This window comes from Lissotriton helveticus, chromosome 7, assembly GCF_964261635.1.
Source record: "Lissotriton helveticus chromosome 7, aLisHel1.1, whole genome shotgun sequence".
Taxonomy (NCBI): Eukaryota; Metazoa; Chordata; class Amphibia; order Caudata; family Salamandridae; genus Lissotriton; species Lissotriton helveticus.
The window spans coordinates 875042855-875061021 of NC_136068.1; the positions used below are offsets into that span (position 1 = coordinate 875042855).

Sequence of the window (18167 nt, forward strand, 5' to 3'; positions counted from 1 at the left end):
TAGTTGTTAGGATGCCACCTAGTCATATGGCGATGCATTGTGTAGTTTCCGAAACTGTATTTTTTGTCGGTCCCTCTGGACAGTCTATCTTGACATATAAGGCAAGTTACGTATCTTGCATTTACTTTTTTCTGACCTTTGGGAATTTAAAAAAATTGCCAAATGAAGTTTTCTTTCCGGTGAGACGTCCTGGGCTGCTCAGGCAAAAACTGCCTCTCTTCGTGCTCGTCCTCCTGTTCCTCTTCTTCTTCTTCTTGTTGAATTACAACTTGAGCAGGTGGTCCACTCTTCCTTGGATGTGGTGGAGGTGGTGGGGAAGCACCAGCTGAAGCTACTAAAGAAGCCATTGCTCAGTGATCACAAAGGGTCTTTCTCTCACAATGATGAAAGTCAGAGTGAGGAAAGAAGGAGGGATTTTCATCATTTGGGAAAAACAAGAGTTCTCAACCAATCAAAAGTGTTCATTTTAGATTATATGACCTAGTCTTACATCATTAGGAAACCAAAATTGAAATGAACCAATGAAAAGTGTTATTACCAAGTCACATGACTTGCTGTGTTTACGTTAAGCGCTTTGCAGGGCCTCCCGGTTTGCTTCCAGAAACCTGCGCTTTGCGACTCGCTTCGCGTACCAGTTCGCTAACGTAGCACGTCATATGACGTATCACGCGACAACGTGAAACGTCATGCGGACGGGAGGCGTCACGATGTTGTTTTCTAACGCGGCACTTGCGGTAAAGAAACGTTTACCGGCTCGCGGTCTATTTCGCGGCATCAAGGTCAGCTAACGGGAAGCTTCCCGATTCGCGAAGCGGGAACGAAGAAAAAAAAATATTTTAAAAAAAAATTATTCATAAACATATAAAATATATTTTTGGATTTAAAGAAGAATACATTTTACAGCTACAGATATTAGCTGTTAAAAAACCAATGAAATTCACAGAAAAAACCATAGGTTATAGACCATATATAGTTAGGAATTAGCATTTACAAAACCTTGAAAATTCACTGAAAAAACCATAGGTTATAGACCATATATAGTTAGGAATTAGCATTTAGAAAACCTTATTTTACTCACACAAAACCATTGAAATTCCATATATAGTTAGTTGCACTAACTATATATCGCGCACCCGCAATCCACTGCTGATGATGTCACATATTACATCATTCATGACATGGTCAGTGACATCACTGATGACATCACTGATGACATCTCAAATGACATCACTGATGACAACATCCAGTGACTGTATGTTTCTGTAAAGTTAAAATATGTCTTAGATATTGAAGAATGAGTGGATGTATAAGTGTCTGGATGAAGGATTTAGTAGGTGCGTGACTGACTGTATGAGTGAGTGATTAAATGTGTCTCACTGAATGCATGGGTTAGTGACTAAACTGTCTTAATTTGTGCATCATTATGTCTGTTGTGATGTAAACTGCTGCATGTGTTGATCATTAGCTATACGAGAGGCTATATGTGTTATTAATTGGTTGCCCAAGTATTTCTATGGGAGATTGAGTTTGTGTGGGGGTGGCTGGAAGGTGTGTGACTCTGTGCATAGATGTGTGAGCAGTTTATTCACTAGGTGTATGAGTTCAAGAGTGCATGTGGAAACAGCTACATGGGCAGTTGACTGTGTGCATGAGTGTATTGATGAGTGAATGGATATCTCAATGCTACATGTCATAGTAAGTACATATGTAAAACACAGTACATGTGAGAGTTGGCATATATAAATAACTGTGCATGAGAGCCACTGAGTGAGTGGTTGTATCGATCATTGTGAACTTGTATCAGGGATTGTATAAGAGAGTAAATATGTGTTAGTATATGTTTCAATAAGTAAGGTGTGTATAACTGTATAGTTGAAGAAATGGAGGTGAGATTGTTTCTTTGCATGACTGACTGGGTGTGTGAGTAACTCCATGGATGAGTGGCAGTGTGTGAGTGTCTGTATACACTGAGTGTATCTAAGGTTATATTAGAGTCTGAAGAGGTTTATCGTATTAGCACAAGAATGATGCCAAATGAGACGTCATCAGTGATGTCATCAGTGATGTCATTTGAGATGTCATCAGTGATGTCATCAGTGATGTCACTGACCATGTCATGAATGATGTAATATGTGACATCATCAGCAGTGGATTGCGGGTGCGCGATATATAGTTAGTGCAACTAACTATATATGGAATTTCAATGGTTTTGTGTGAGTAAAATAAGGTTTTCTAAATGCTAATTCCTAACTATATATGGTCTATAACCTATGGTTTTTTCAGTGAATTTTCAAGGTTTTGTAAATGCTAATTCCTAACTATATATGGTCTATAACCTATGGTTTTTTCTGTGAATATATATATATATATATATATATGTATAGATAGATATCTATATAAACAATATTTTTGACAACGATATTATGACAATGATCATTTTTTTCAAGATATCAGTGTTGTCGATAATATGTCACTGAACCAGTTGTACAAGCACCTTCTGTGCATTTTCCAGTTGGAAATATCACAAGACTTTGTCTAATGGCCTCATTTTGTATTTTGTTCCAGAGAGCAAAATACAGTGCTCACCTTTGTAGAAAAAATATTTCCTCATCACCCCCAACATTCTCTTTCACTCCAATGCACCTACAGGCTGGAACATATTTTTACCAGCTGTTCAAAGTAGCCGGTACATGTATGCAGTAAAACCACATGGAATGGCAAATTCAGTGTGGTTTTATGACTGGAAAAATCAGTCACCCTTGGTAATCCCCATTCCATGGAGTTGAACAATGTAGGTAAAGGAAGTCGGCCAGTCAGATCTGTAACTTTGGGAAAAGTATTGGCTCTAAGGGCTGGGTCAGTCGGGCTGGGGCACGAAATGGGGCCTGGCACATGCCACGGCTGTATGAGGCACCGCCCTCCGGGGCGATATCGACTCTGTACGCAAGCCAGGACCTTCTAGGTGATCGCCCCCAAGTGTGGTGGTCACCCCTCCCCATGCCCCCTCCCTGCGGGCACGTGGCCGGCATACTCTCTTGGCCGGTGCCTAGCAGATGACTTAGAACTGGTGTAGACCAGTGGAATCAAACATTTTAATTAAAACAAAGCATCGTGAAGGCGGAGGCAGGTGTTGACACAAAGTGATTTCTGCCCAGTACTCTGAATGTCAAAGTGAAGAAAGTTCAATGAAGCACGGTTAAACGGTGGAAGTAACTATAATGCTCTTAACCTATTCTCAGTCGTCATGGCTTTTACCTCCTAGTGGTCCCACTGATAACTGCCTCTATAGTGCTAGACTCTGCGTAGAGAAGTCTATGGAAACAGGCCCAACAAGGTTCTATCATGGCGGCGAGCATGATAGTGAGAAATGGTGAAACAAAATAACACAGTTCCATATGGGGAAGTTCCTGGCGATGAAAAACCCTGTAAAGATGGCGAAGGAGGTGCTGACTTTTCCAGAAATGATTAACCTCCTCACCGATTTTGTCAATCCAGCACCCACTTCAAACAATTCAACTAGCAACAGCGATTCAGGTCATGATATAGCACCCTGTTAACTATCTGCAACAACAGGCAAAGACACAACAGTAGACCTCAGTTAAACCATTACATTTGTGGCCTCCTCAGCCAAGAATCACACTGTTACATCCAACTTCGAAAATCTGCCTGATGTGTTCAAGGTCAACAAAGAACTGAATACCAACAAAAGTGATAAAAGAAAGTCACTTAATGGAAATACCCAAATGACAAATATAAATGCGACCTTTGTGGAGATCTATTGGGAACTTTTAAAGAACTAAGAAAATATGTCTCCAACAAACATAGAGGCTTCTATCTGAAAAGTATTGTTCAAAATGTGATAAGGAAGCCGAATACCACAATATTGCAAGCCATTATGTAAAATGCAAAGGAGGAACAAAAAAGAAGAACTACAATTTCTATGCAGCTTTTGTGACTTCAGATACAGAACAAAAATTGGAGTTTCGCAACATGCTCGGCATGCACATCCAAGAGTGCAAAACGAGGCTAGTCTCGCAGCTCTGGCAAGCAGCAAACTACCGCAATTATGTCACAAGAAAAACTACTGCTATTAGCAGAATTGGAAAAAGTTTACGAAAAAAAGAAATATTAATGTGCTGATGGGTCTGCATTTTGACAATAAGAACAGAAAACAAAATGCAGAAAAAAGAAGAGATTAGAGCTGAAAATGGCAAGTGATGTACTGCAATCATCCAATAACACTGAAAGTGACCCTTGCAATGAACCAGAAGTTTCAGTGGAAGTAACAACAGAAAGGCGAAAAAACTGTATCAATCAAAAACATGCGCCAAAAATTAAAAACTTTGATGAACTGTATGGTAGAATCTCAGAAGTCGTGAAATACACTAAGAATGTAAAGCATCATGATGCTGCTATGGAGCTGATGTATGAGATTGTGACTTATATTTCAGAGAACACCAGTAATATAAGTCCTATACCAGCAAATCGTACTGAACCAACAAGTGAACTCAATAATGAGCCTATGAACCCTGCTCAAGATTATCAACAGAATGTCTCAGTGAGAAATAACAAATCTAAGAAAGATAAAAAAAAATTGAAGGCTCAATCGAACACAGAAGGAAAAATATGCTAAAACAAAGCGCAGCTACAAGGAATGCCAGGTAATGTATAAAAAAGACAAAAAGAATATTGGCAGGATAATCAGTGATGGTGCAGAAGATGCCACTTGCCAAATCAGTGCTGATGTTATCTTCCAATTTTATAAAGCTATATTTGGAAAGGAAAACAAGAAAAACACCAAATTCATTCCAATTGTCTGGATACCGGATGAATCGGAAATTGGAAAACTTTGTAAAAGTCGCAGCCGGCATGACTCCCGGGTGTGGGGCCGGGGGGGTCACACAGAGAGGTGGTCGCAAGGGGAGGTTTAATTTAAACTTGCATTAAAAAAATAAAAAGTTAACTTACCCGGCCGGGTCCTGCGTCATCTCTGCTCCTCTCCTGAACAGGAAGCAGGCAGCCTCCCTCCCCTCCCCTAAGCCAATCACAATGCTGCAAAGGCAGCGTTGTGATTGGTCGTGATGTCGACCAGCCAGACGTCTATGGGGAGGCCATTTTCTCCTTGTAGGCTGCATGCTGCCTACATAGAGAAAATGCCGAGTGTGCATGACTGGTTTGGTCGCCAGAGGGCAGACCAAACAGTCAGTGCCCTCAGTAGTGGGCAAGCCACTCCTCCCCCACCCTAGAGCAGGACCGTCCACCCGCCCGCCTCAACTAAACCCTTTGGCTGTGTCGCAGTGCGAGAAGCCGAAACATAAAATGGTATATATAATACCATTTTATGTTTCTGCTTCTCGCACTGCGAGAAAGTACTGGGGCAAAACTCCTCCGCCCACATGGAGGAGCCACCCCTGCTTTGTAAATAAATTACACTGCTTGAAATAACTAATGCCTTCGATGACTGAAACTTAAAGAGAGTAGTGGGGCCTGACAGATTGGCCTGAAGGATTTCACAATGTTCTTAACAAAAAACCAAGACTGCTGCCCAGAATCTTATCATATTGGTTCTCAATGAGAAGATTCCCAGAAAGCATGAAAAAAGAACCAGTCGATATTGATACTGAAAAATGTACCGATCAGCGAACTTAAGAAAATTAGTATCTGGTGACCAATTACAATTGGTACAGCATTCATGAAGTTATTCACAAAAATATTAACAAAAAGACTTACATCATTTATTAATCTGAATACGAGACAAAATGGCTTCATGGAGGTGAGAGGTTGTCTCGAAAATATGACTCTTCTTCAAAATGCCATAAACGGGGCACGAAAGAACAAAGACTCAACAGTGGTGTTTATAGACATCTCTAAAGCCTCTTGAAAGGCACAGAGTTCGTTCATACATCACAGACATAATAAAAGACTGATATACTAACTCAACAACATTTTTCAAAGGAAAGAATAACGAAGCAATACCAGAAATAAAAATGAATTCTGGAGTAATGCAAGGTGACTTTTTATCCCTACTGTTGTTTAACATTGCCGTGGATCCTTTGATATGTGATCTCAACCACGTAAGCCCACTCAGAAAGTAGAAATATTTTGTCAATACTTGATCCCTAAACTGTCATTTAAATTGGAAATGACAGGAACAGTAGCTAAAACTTTAAACCCTCTGGATCAACCAATAACGAAATAAGTTAAATATTTCCCACACCTACCTACATACACATGCAATGGTTTCCGAGTGTTTGAAAAGATCATTTGGGGGCCTCAGTGTACCAAAGCTATGTACAACAATTGGTTTAAACAAAGTCAATAGTTTATTGTGCCTCAGCGAACCTCCAGATCTATACATAGCTCATTCATTAATGTATGCAGGAGAAATAATCAATCAAAAAACTGAATACACAATCAAAACACACAAACTCAACATTTTAAACAGTATATTCCTGAGCTATGATTTGAATTTGTTAGCAACATATGATTGGAGCAAAGATGATTTTGAGAAATGGTTAAATCTTCCTGTCCAAGGTGATGGTATTAAATATTTAGCAAATAATACAACTTCAAATTTCTGAATCAGCAAGCATAACAAAATGAAAGAAAATCAATACATAGCTGCGCTGATGTTGAGAGCAAATGTTTTGTATACTAGAGAAACCATAACTGGTGTTGAAAATGGCAATGTATGTGTACATAAGCGGCGTTCATTTGTGTTCACTGTACCCCTTGTTGTAAGCAGAACGAATAATTACGAAACACTGACTGTGTTATCCCGCCAGCATAAGACCCATGCACACATGTACACGACAGCTATTTTAGGCACCATGGCCTCTCTGACCATTTGCTAAACCCCCGACACCCCTCCCCGTGCGCACTGCTCATGCATCGGCCACAAGACCCTCTCCCTCTGCGTGACCCTGCTCTAGAAGTAGCACTCCTGCTTGACCCACACCCCCCCATTTCCTCCCAGGAACACCCTTCCCCTCAGCTGACAAACCCCCCCCCGGCTGCACTTGACCTCTCGACCCGGTCCCAAGTCCTAAGACCAAGCCTCGTGGATATACATCCCCCTTTCCCTGCCCAGCATAACAAAACCGTGATACACCAACCGAAGTGTCCGGCCTTATCACCTGACCAACCTTTGACCTGATCATCCCCTCCTGCCCTCGTGCCCTGTAGGAATGTCCAGCTGAGAGGTCACAATCTCTTGTTACATTCAGGAGGGGAGGATGACATCTGAGCGACTGGTATGGGAATAGGCCTGAAGCTGGGATTCCAAGCATGCCTTTTCCCACTTCAAAGCGTCTTTATTGTAATAAGGAATGTTTGTGCATCATAAACATGTGTATAAAAGACGAAGCCTCAGAGAACTTGTTAGAGCACCTCCTGAAGACACTATGCGAGTGTCCGAAATGACAGGCTCTCCTCATGAGAAATAAAACTCTATTCTTGTCTTCCTGCTTCCAGCGCCCGTCTCTTTATTTGGTAATTGTTCAAGATGGGAACTAAGAGGCGTCCTGCGCCAGCAGCCTGGGCATCAGGTGTGTTATGGGCTGACTTTTCCTCAATTGGCGCCCCAACGCGGGGTCCATCAGCGACATAAGGTCTGGTAAGAGAGGTCCAGACGATGGGGTGAACATCTAAACGATTGGAGTATACCTGCCTTGAGAGGGCCCTCGTCCGGCTGCCGATTGAATGAACTTCACTGATTCTGAACGGACCTCTCTCAAGTGACCTACTGTCCTGACTGGAATCCCACAGGAATGCTGCGGTAAAAACATGGAGAAAAGAGAACGATTGGGCGCTGGAGAAAGGAAGGCGAAGAATTGCCCACATGGTCCGGTCCGGGTAAGGTTAAGTAGGACGTCTTTACGTCTGATTGGTAGGATGGCTTACCCATCTGATTGATTGATTGTTTTGAAATCAGTATTTAAAATACTGGTATTGTTCATTGATTGGTTCATTTAGCCTCGGTTGCTACTTGAAGTATTGGTTCTCTTGGAGACATTCTCTGTTTGCAAACAGCGACGAATAGGAACGTTCCTCTCTCTTTGCAAATAGTGAAGGATAGGTAATGCGGACTTTTGTCCCCCGTTGTAATCAGTCATGCCTATTTTTCTCCCCACTGATTGATTGGTTGCTCTGTTGCTCTTTGAGACATTCGCTGTCTGCAAACGGGGAAGAATAGGAATATTCTGTCTCCCTTTGCAAATAGTGAAGGGTAGGTAATGCAGACTTTTGTCCCCGTTGTAATCCGTCATGCCTATCTTTTCTCCCCATTGATTGTTTGTTATCGGTTTTTACCGATTATTGCTCTTTGAGATATTCCCTGTCTACAAACGGGGAAGAATAGGAATATTCTGCCTCCCTTTGCAGATAGTGAAGGATAGGTAATGCAGACTTTTGTCCCCGTTGTAATCCGTCATGCCTGTTTTTCTCCCCACTGATTGATTGATTGTCTGAACATTTATTGTTCAAGGAATAGTTCTTTTGAGGCATTCTCTGTTTGCAAATAACGTGGAATAGAAATGTTCTGTCTAGTCTTTGCAAGTAAGGAAGGGTAGGTAATGCGGACCTTTGTCCCCCGTTGTAATCTGTCATGCCTATCTACTCCCCACTGATTGATAAACCAGTTCCACCCGGACCATTTATTGGAGGTAGGTCATCTGGCTCGGCCAGGAGGGTACCCCTAATACAAAAGGACAAATATAAAAATACGGATTAACCGCTGTATCGTGCTAGCAAATAAAAGAAAAAAATATATATATAAAAATTGTTAGGGAAAAGAAAAGGAATGGAGTGAAATCAGTAGGCCGCTGATGAGATCTCTTTTCAACCTCGCTGAAATGAAAACATAGGGAACAACCCATCAGGAAATATGAAACTGGTGAGGAAAGCCGAACTTAACGCTATGACTTCGAGACAGCTTGGCTCCACCACCCACCCCGCCCAATTAACGACAAACCTTAGGCGAATAATAGAAAATATACAACACTATAGCGAAGTAACAGGAGAAAACGTTTTATTTTTTAACAAACAAAGAAAACATTTAAGCAACTATTTACATGACAAACGGCTGCAACGGCAAACGAAACCGACAATGCATTTCGCCGTCTGCCTGACGCCGTTCCAGTCCTTCCTTCCCCAAAGTCGCAATGTTGGGCTACTTTGGGCCACTTTCTAGTAGTTTTTGGGCGTTTTAAAGTCTACAAAAACCGTCAGGGGCGGTGGGGTGGAAGGACCACTACGCGTATAGCCCGAAGGCGGCGCCACACACCAAGGCCTGTCCCACCGGATGAACCAAGGGACCCGTTCCTGGGGCCAGGGCGAAGAAGCGTCCGGCCGCCATCGGCTGAAGGCCCGGCCCGAAACGTGCCAGGCGTCCCCACTTCTTTCATAATGGCTGCGACAACACTGGGGGGGAATGTCTTGCACATGCCTCCGACCCCCCCCTCGTCCTCATCGCCTGGTCCGGCCATAACAAATGTCAAGCAAGACGCCGTGGGGTGCACCGGGAGGGAGAGGCGGCGCGAATGAGCCTCTCCCACCTCCCCAGGTGAAGGCTCCCCAGCTGCACCCCCAACGCTCCTCGCACCCGGCAAAGGGTTCGTCCACTCTTGCGGTGCAGCGACGCTCCACGCACCCGGTGAAGGGTTCGTCCACTGTGGCGATGCTGCGACGCCTCGCCCGGCAGGTTGGAGCCCGTCTGCTCATTTGACCTCGCGATTGCCGGTAGCTGCCGAACTCTCAAAATGGCGGTCGACCTTGCAAAAAGCGGGCCCAGCATAAAGGAATGGCCCGGTTGCTTGTTAATTCCACCATCATAAAAGTTCTCCTCGACCCCCGCAGATACCCCCGATGGGGAATGACTGCCATAACTGCCCGCGGAACGATGAAAATGTAGCCGCGGGACGTCGGCGCTCCCATGCTCAACGCCAGCCTCAATTTGAATGACTAAATCCTGCAGACTACAGTTTGGATCAGTTCCGTGTGTTATGGGCTGACTTTTCCTCAACTGGGAGAAGAAATCCTACATTTGCTACATTCAGGTACTGCAAAGATGTTTGCGAAACAATTTTACATATTTCAGGTGCGTGTCCCAAAACCAAGGACATAAGGATAAAAAGGCATAACAAAATTTTGGAATTGCTCTTTGATAGAGCAAAAATGTGTGGGTGGATGACATGTAGGGAACCTCATGGTAAAAAACAGTCAAGGTGAAGTACGAAAACCAGATGTAGTGTTTACCAAATATGGTAATGCTGTAGTGAACAGTGTTTTAATTTGATATGAAAACTCACAGAATGTCCTTGAATTCGTGTTTGAGAGTAAAGTTTAAATACTATCAGGATCTATCACAGCAAATCAAAGATTTTACAAACTGTAACACTGTAAAATGTAATGGCTTTATTGTTGAATGTGGGAGTACTTGGCCTCCATGTATTGATGTGGCTCTTGCTGATTTAGGTTTGCAAATGTTGTTCCCATTCAAGAAGAATATTTTCCGGACTACTTAAATGGACACTATTTAAATATGTCAAGTATTCATGGACAATTAAATGTCAAGCTGAATGCTGATATGTACACTGTCTTGCAGCACATGTATGTCATTCTTATAAAACATATTGTTTTAAAATGTTGATTCCTTAATATTTAAATGTGATTAAAACAGTTATATAATAGTTTATAGTTGACACAACAATTAGTATGGACGTGGATTTTATAGATGTGATTTTTCTAGAATTATTATAGATCTGTATTTTCTAGTTAGGTGTGCATTTTATAGATTTGTATTTTTATACATGTTTCCTCATAACACTTTAGATATCAATGTGTACATCATGATTATTAAAATGTCCTGAATGAAGAATAGGTCTCAAATAATTGCATACACATAATCACTACATACCACACATTGATTATTGATGTCCTCCTAATAACACTTTAATTTCTCAGGATTGCTCGTAGACAATGTTATATTGTTGGAATAGTACTGCATGGTGTACCATCTCTAGCCTATAAGTGATCCCAGATCCAGTGAAGACAGCTTTAAGTGTGGTTGTACTCCAGAACGAATTAATTGTATTGTTGGACGAAAGACCGATTTGACTCTGATGGACAGCAATAATAACCCAGAAATAGCCAAATGCCTCGTCGCCTAATTAGTGACGTGCATGAATGAATGAACGAGATTCCCATTGTCCCTACCCATTATCTAGCAAAATCACGCCAAGGGAGCTGGCTTTGCAGAATCAGCAGGAAAAGTAGTCCAGTTGTGCTTGACTCTTGTCTGGCACTGCAAAGAGACTAGAGAGGTGTTGTATAAGTGGGAGGCTTTCAGGCTGGCGGTGAAATACCACTACTCTTAAACATTTTTCACTTACCTGGTGAGGCAGGGAGGCGAGCCCCATGGGGCTATAGCTTCTGGCTCCAAGCCAGACCCGCTCAGGGGACAGCAGCAGGTGGGGAGTTTGACTGGGGTGGTACACCTGTCAAACGATAATGCAGGTGTCCTAAGGCGAGCTCAGGGAGGACAGAAACCTCCCGCCACCAGAAGGGCAAAAGTTTGCTTGATCTCGATTTTCAGTATGAAAACAGACGTAAATGATCCTTCTGACTTTTTGGGTATCAAGCAGGAGGTGTCAGAAAAGTTACCACAGGGATAACTGGCTTGTGGCGGCCACGTGGTTATAGCGACATCGGTTTTTGATCCTTCGATGTCAGCTCTTCCTATCATTGTGAGGCATAACTCACCAAGCGTCAGATTGTTCACCCACTAATAGGGAACATGAGCTGGGTTTAGACCATTGTGGGACAGGTTACTTTTACCCTTGTGATGATGTGTTGTTGTAATAGTAATCCTGCTCAGTATGAGAGGAACTGCAGATTCAGACATTTGGTGTTTTGCTTGGCTGAGAAGCCAATTGGGCGAAGCTACCATGTGTGGGATTATGACTGAATGCCTTTCAGTCAAAATCACCCCTAAACCTTAATGATATCGCAGTGCTGTGGAGCCTTGGTTGGCCTGTGATAGCCAGCTCATTTTGGGGGCGAGTGTAGAGCCGCTTGCTTGGGGACTGGAGCGTTGGACTGAAGGGGGCAGTCGCCATCTCCCTTGTGCACCATATGTTCGCTGGGCACCCAGTGCTAAATCATTCATTGATGACATGATTCTGTGTCAGGGTTTTGTAAGTAGCAGAGCAGCTACCTCCCTACGATCTATTGACAGTCATCCTTTGAGCCAAGCTTATGTCTATGTCTGTGGGTGTCCATGGAGACCCTCCAACACACACGGGGGTAGGTTCCTCTGCTGCCAGGCTGACGGTAGGGATTTGGAGGGGGAACGTGGCCCCACAGGAGGCTGCTTCCTCCACGTGCCTCCCCTTCCTGCCCTGCTCCACCGGGGAGCAAGGACTTAGGCCGCCATCCCTTGCTGGTCATCAGGGTGACCAGATGGCCTGGGCCTGGTTTGGCCCCCCTCTTTTCACTGCTCCCGCATTAGTCATGGTGAGGCAAGCAGCCCCGGAAAAGGAGCCTCCCGAGCTGAAGCCTCAGGGCTCCTGGCCACCCTCACCGTTGTCAGACTGCCATGCGACTGGGTCCAGTGGTCCTAGGCCTTCAGGTCACTGAGTTGTCCCAGGCCATCTGGTTGCTGGGTAGGCCCGGTCCATCTGGTCACCTGGCTGTGAGACCTGTTTTATCATTTGCCTGGCACGTCTGACAAGACGTACAATGTGTGCCAATGTGCCTCAGCATTTTGGGACAGTAAAAGTGGGTGACAAGCCTGTGATAGGTCTTGTCGCACCCCGAATATCCTGCCACAGGCACATCATGAGCCAGACCAGGTAGGAAGGTCCTGTAGCACGCAGGTATCACCAGCACCTGGGTTGCCATGGGCTCAGCTACCTTAGGCTCACTGTAAAGGATACCATTCTCCCAATAAATCAAATGTGATCTGGAAGGTCCACCTGCTGCCTCGTCTGCAGCCTGCTGCTGCAAACTAACAAGAGTAGAGCATTTCATCTGCGCCTTGCAGAACTCCTCCCTGGAGAGACCTCCTTCCTGCTGCCAATGGGTCAGCTCAGGCAGGTTGCCCAGTTCATCCACTTGCTGCCCTGTACGCTCCGGGGCATCCTCTTCAGGTTCTGCCTCCTCCTGGACCCTGAGACCTTTGGGGGCTGGTTTCCCATGCCCCCTGTCCTTCCACTTTCTGGCAGGCACCTGGGCCAATCTTTCGGTCCTCTTGATCACCCCTGGCTGCCATTGACCGAGTAGTCACACAGGCCCACTCAGGCATGCCCAACATCATTGAATGAGCCTGGCGCTCCCCCTGCCTCCAAGGTGAGCTCTCCAGGTCAAGCAGGCAGTCAGCAGGTATGGATAGACTTACATCGACCTTCAAGGAACCTGAGACCGCCCCACTCAATGGGAACCTGTGCCAGTTTCCACAAGCACTCAGAGTTGTCTGCAGCAACTACAGGGTGAAGTACATTGGGGATGACCTGTTCTTCAGACACCCACTGACACCTGACAGATGTCACAGTGGCTCCAGTGTCTTTCAGAGCCTTCATCCTCCTCCCATTGATGATCACCCACTGCTGGTACTTTTTTGTGTGATACGGCAGTCAGGTTTCCTCCACCATCTCAATATCTCCTAATGAGATAAGAGTGGCTCCCCACCCTCACTAGGAACTAACTCCTCCCCCAGCACTACACTAACTAAGACCAGTGACAGTGCACCAGTGGGTGCTGGTGGTGCCTTAGGGCACTTTTGATCATTCTGCATGTGACCCTCCTGATCACATGCATAACACTGGACCCCGGTTGTCTGGCCTACTCCTAGGGGGCCATGGTTTCTTAGAACTGAGGGGCTGGGAACTTTTGCCCTGGAAATTATTATTTATGGGCACTTTAGAGAATTCCTTTTGGTTTCCCTTGTCCCCCCTCACTTCTGCCGGGGACCCTGCTCGGATTTGGCTGGATTTCCCACATACCCCTTGTGGACCCTGGTACTCATCCAGCAGTCTGCCGCCTGAGCAAGCTTCCTGGGGTTAGTCAGCTGCTGCAGTTCTCGACACAAAGACTACTCAAGTGCTCCCAGCCAATCACATTGTAGAACCCCTGGTAATCAGTTACCTCGCTGCCCTTTATCCAACCATCCTGTGCTCTGCAATAAATGTTTACGCACTCAATCCATGTATTGTATTCAAGCTTCTTAAAAGACCCAAACTTTTCCCGGGAATGCTCCGGTGTGTGCCCATACCTGAGACATAATGTCTCCTTCATATAGGGATAGGTCAGAGCACTCGCCTCCTCCAAAGGTGTCAGGGTGTTCCTCCCATTGACCTCAAAGTATCTCCACAGGTCCACCCCCCAATTCTTCTCAGTGACCTCCTTCATACGCAGTGCTGCCTCATAAGATGCAAACCATGCATAAATATCCTCCTGCTATAGGAAATTCTGTACTAGGTCCTTGGGAATGTAAACCTCACCCCCTTGCACTGGCTGTACACTGCAACCATTTGTACTGGACTCCACCTGTTTGGCCTTGATGTCAACTTCTCTCATTTATTTATTTATTTGTAAAGCGCAACATTCATCCCAGAGGATGTCATGGCGCTAATAGCGAGTAGGCCAGGCTGCTGATGGAGTGGAAAACAGGTGGATGCTAGTCTTTGGGGAACAGATGAGTTTTTATTTTTTTCTGGAATGCTAGATAGTTGGTTGTGAGACGTAATCCAAGGGGAGTTCATGCAATTTCTCAGCCGCCAGATATGAAAAAGAGCACCCTCCAGTCCTCACTTTCTTGATGCACTTTGTTCTGGCTTATGCTTGATGGAGTGACCGTAGGCTCCTTGTGGGACCATATAACTAAATTATTCCCTGCAGTGTTCTAGGGCCGCTTTGATGCAGTGCTTTATGTGCATGACTGAGCATTTTGAATACTGGTCTCTGTCGCATAGGTAGCCAATGCAGGTTTTCTATGCACATCGATGCTGAGCTTAGTCTGCTTTTGTTGCACACTAGTTTGGCTGCAGCGTTTTGCAGCACCTGTAGCCGTGTAATGAGGAGCTCGGTCATGTCCACAAATAGGGCGTTTCCATTATCAAGCCAGCTTATAAGCAGGGCCTGCGTGACTGTTCTTCTGCAGTCCAACGGGAACCATGAGAAGAGTCTAGTTAACAATTTCAGGGTCGCAAAGCCCTTTCCACAGAGGGTCCACACATGGTCCTTCATGGACTGGGTGTTATCAATAAGGATGCCCAGGTTGCTTGCGCATTGCTTGGGGATTGGGGCAACACCAAGGGTTTGTGGCCACCATGTGGCATCCCAAATTATGTTGACGCCTCCAAAGAGCAGGATTTCTGATTTCCCTGCATTTAATTTCAAACAATGCTCAGACATCCATTGTGCCATCTCTGAAAGGCCATTATCCGCATACTGTACCTCAACACACGGTCTCTCCCCCAACACCATACTGATATTTTCCTTCTACTAACCGCCGAGAATCCAGATATTCTGCTGCTCACCGAGACCTGGCTGTCTGATCTTTCCCTCCCTGACATCCTGGCTGCCTTACCCCCCAATTACTACCTGCTGAACGCTAACCGGCCTCATGGCCGTCGTGGCGGCGGGGTCGCAGCAATCATCCGCAAAGACTTGCCTCTCATCACGTCCTCATCACTATGCCTCCCTGACGTCGAGAATCTTGTGATCAGCCTGCCAACCGAAGCTGGTGCCTTGTCCTATACCACCCCCCTACTCCTATGCCTCTGTTCCCTGCCGCTCTATGCGAGCAGCTCTCTGCCCTAATGACTTCCTCTGCCTGCGTCGCCATATATGGCGACTTCAACTACTGGTTCAACCATGTCGACGCCGGTCCCCATGCTACTGAATTGTTCGAGGCACTCTCCAGCCTCAACCTGACGCAGCATGTCACCTCTCCCACCCACATTGGGGGCAACATCTTAGACCACATCTGGACACAGGGGGTGTCGCTCTCTGGCCTGACTATTTCCCCTTGCGTCTGGTCAGACCACTTACTGATTGAGTCATCTATCCTCGTAAAGGGCCTGGTCCGGCCCCCCCTCCGGCATGGAGGGTCCACTCGGAACTGGAAGACCCTCGACTCATCCGTCTTCTTCTCCTCACTTGCTAAGACTCAGCCCCTACTTCTTGACACCTTAGATGTCAACACCATGGATGCCAACATCTCTCATTGGCTCACGACGGCCAGCGACTTATGTGCACCTCTATCCCGCTTCTCTCGCACTCACCCCAATAAGTCCCACAAATGGTACAACCTCACCTTAAAACAACAACATCTGGAGCTGCGCCGACTGGAGCGTAGATGGCGGCGCAATTATCTCAGCTCCGATAGGGAAGCATACGTGTCCGCCTGTAAAGCTTATAAAACTGCAATCATTTCAACCAAGACCGCTTTCATTTCTAACAGAATCCTTACAGCCCCTAACAGATCTAAGGAAATCTTCAAAGTCCTTGGCGAATTAACATCGGACGCCAGGACACTCCCGAATCCGCCCCCTTCCTCAGAATCATGCACTGCTTTAAACTCCTTTTTCATTGATAAGATCATCACCATCAAAAACTCCATTCCCAACTCTCTCCCCTCAATCACAGCAGTACCATCTCTTGCCAACACCTTCACTCTCTCTCGGTTCCCCATGCTCGACCCGGAATCCTTAGCTAAACTGTCCACTCGCGTGAAATCTGGATCCCCTAAGGACTGCTGTCCCCCCTCTGTGCTTCGCGACATCTGTCACACCCTTCCACACTGCATTCTTCCTTTACTCAATTCCTCCCTTAACTCTGGCATAGTTCCCAGCTCATTCAAAGAGGCCGTGCTGGTACCCCTCTTAAAGAAGTCTGGCGCCAATCCAGCAGTCCTTGCCAACTACCGCCCCATCTCCCTCCTGCCCTTCTTATCCAAAATCCTGGAGGCTCACGTCACGACTTGCCTCTAGCACTTTATCGAGAAGTCCAACTTCCTGGCGCCCAACCAGGCCGGGTTCAGACCAGCACATTCCACCGAGGCCGTGATCCTCGCTGTGTTGGACAATCTCAGACGCAACGATGACAGAGGACAACCCCAGGCATTAGTTCTACTCGATCTATCGGCGGCATTCGACACGGTGGACCATAACATCTTAATCCACCGTGTCGAGTCCGCCGGAGTCTGTGGGGTCGCTCTGTCCTGGATCAAATCCTTTCTAGAGGAGAGGTCTCAGGCAGTCAGCATGGGCCCATTTTGCGCCACTAGCGTTCCGTCATCCTGTGGGGTCCCTCAAGGATCTTCCCTGTCCCCCCTCCTTTTTAATTTGTACCTTCAACCCCTCCTTCACTCTTTAGGTAAGTGGGATATCACCGTGTTTAATTACGCGGATGATTTACAAATTATTTTTCCCCTCACTTCCCCTGATGCTGTCACTAACTTTCAGACGGCCTTGACACACATCCAGCACTGGATGAATCAAAACCAACTCAAGCTCAATCCGGGCAAGACTGAGCTCCTTCTCCCCGGGAGAAGCGCCCCTTACTGGGGCCCTCAGTACTGGCCTATTGAGCTCGGAACACCTCCCTCTCCTGCTGGTTGTGCAAAAAGCCTCGGGGCTGGGATCGACTCCGGGCTCACTCTCAAGGCCCAAGTGAGCGCAGTAACATCTTCCTGCATGTTCCAACTACACAGGATACGGAAAGTCGCTCACCTCCTGTCGCCTGAAGCCTTGTTGCAAGTCCTAATAGCCCTGGTGATGTCCCGGCTGGACTTCTCCAATTCAATCTATCACGGCCTCCCTAAATCCCAACTGTCCAGGCTACAGATCGTCCAAAACCAGGCTGCTCGACTTGTCTTCAAAACCCCTAAATGGCAGTCGGCTCAACCACTATTACACCACCTTCACTGGCTTCCAGTCAGTGAAAGAATCACTTTTAAGGTTCACTGCCTGGTTTTCAAAGCACTCACCGGTCCCTCCCCTGCTTTTCTCAAGTCCCTAATCACCCCCTACTGTCCCTCTCGCACTTTGAGGTCCACCCACCTCCAGCTCCTAGTAGTCCCTCGTTTTAAACTCTCTAGATCTGGCGGCCGCAGTTTCTCCTGTCTGGCCCCCAAGCTATGGAACTCCCTTCCACTTTCACTCAAG

At 45.9% G+C, this 18167-nt stretch overlaps 1 pseudogene; it reads left to right on the plus strand.

Annotated features, from left to right (window-relative positions):
• The first annotated feature begins 11253 nt into the window (after positions 1-11253).
• On the plus strand, positions 11254-12259 carry LOC144771086 (28S ribosomal RNA; annotated as a pseudogene).
• Positions 12260-18167: the final 5908 nt, after the last annotated feature.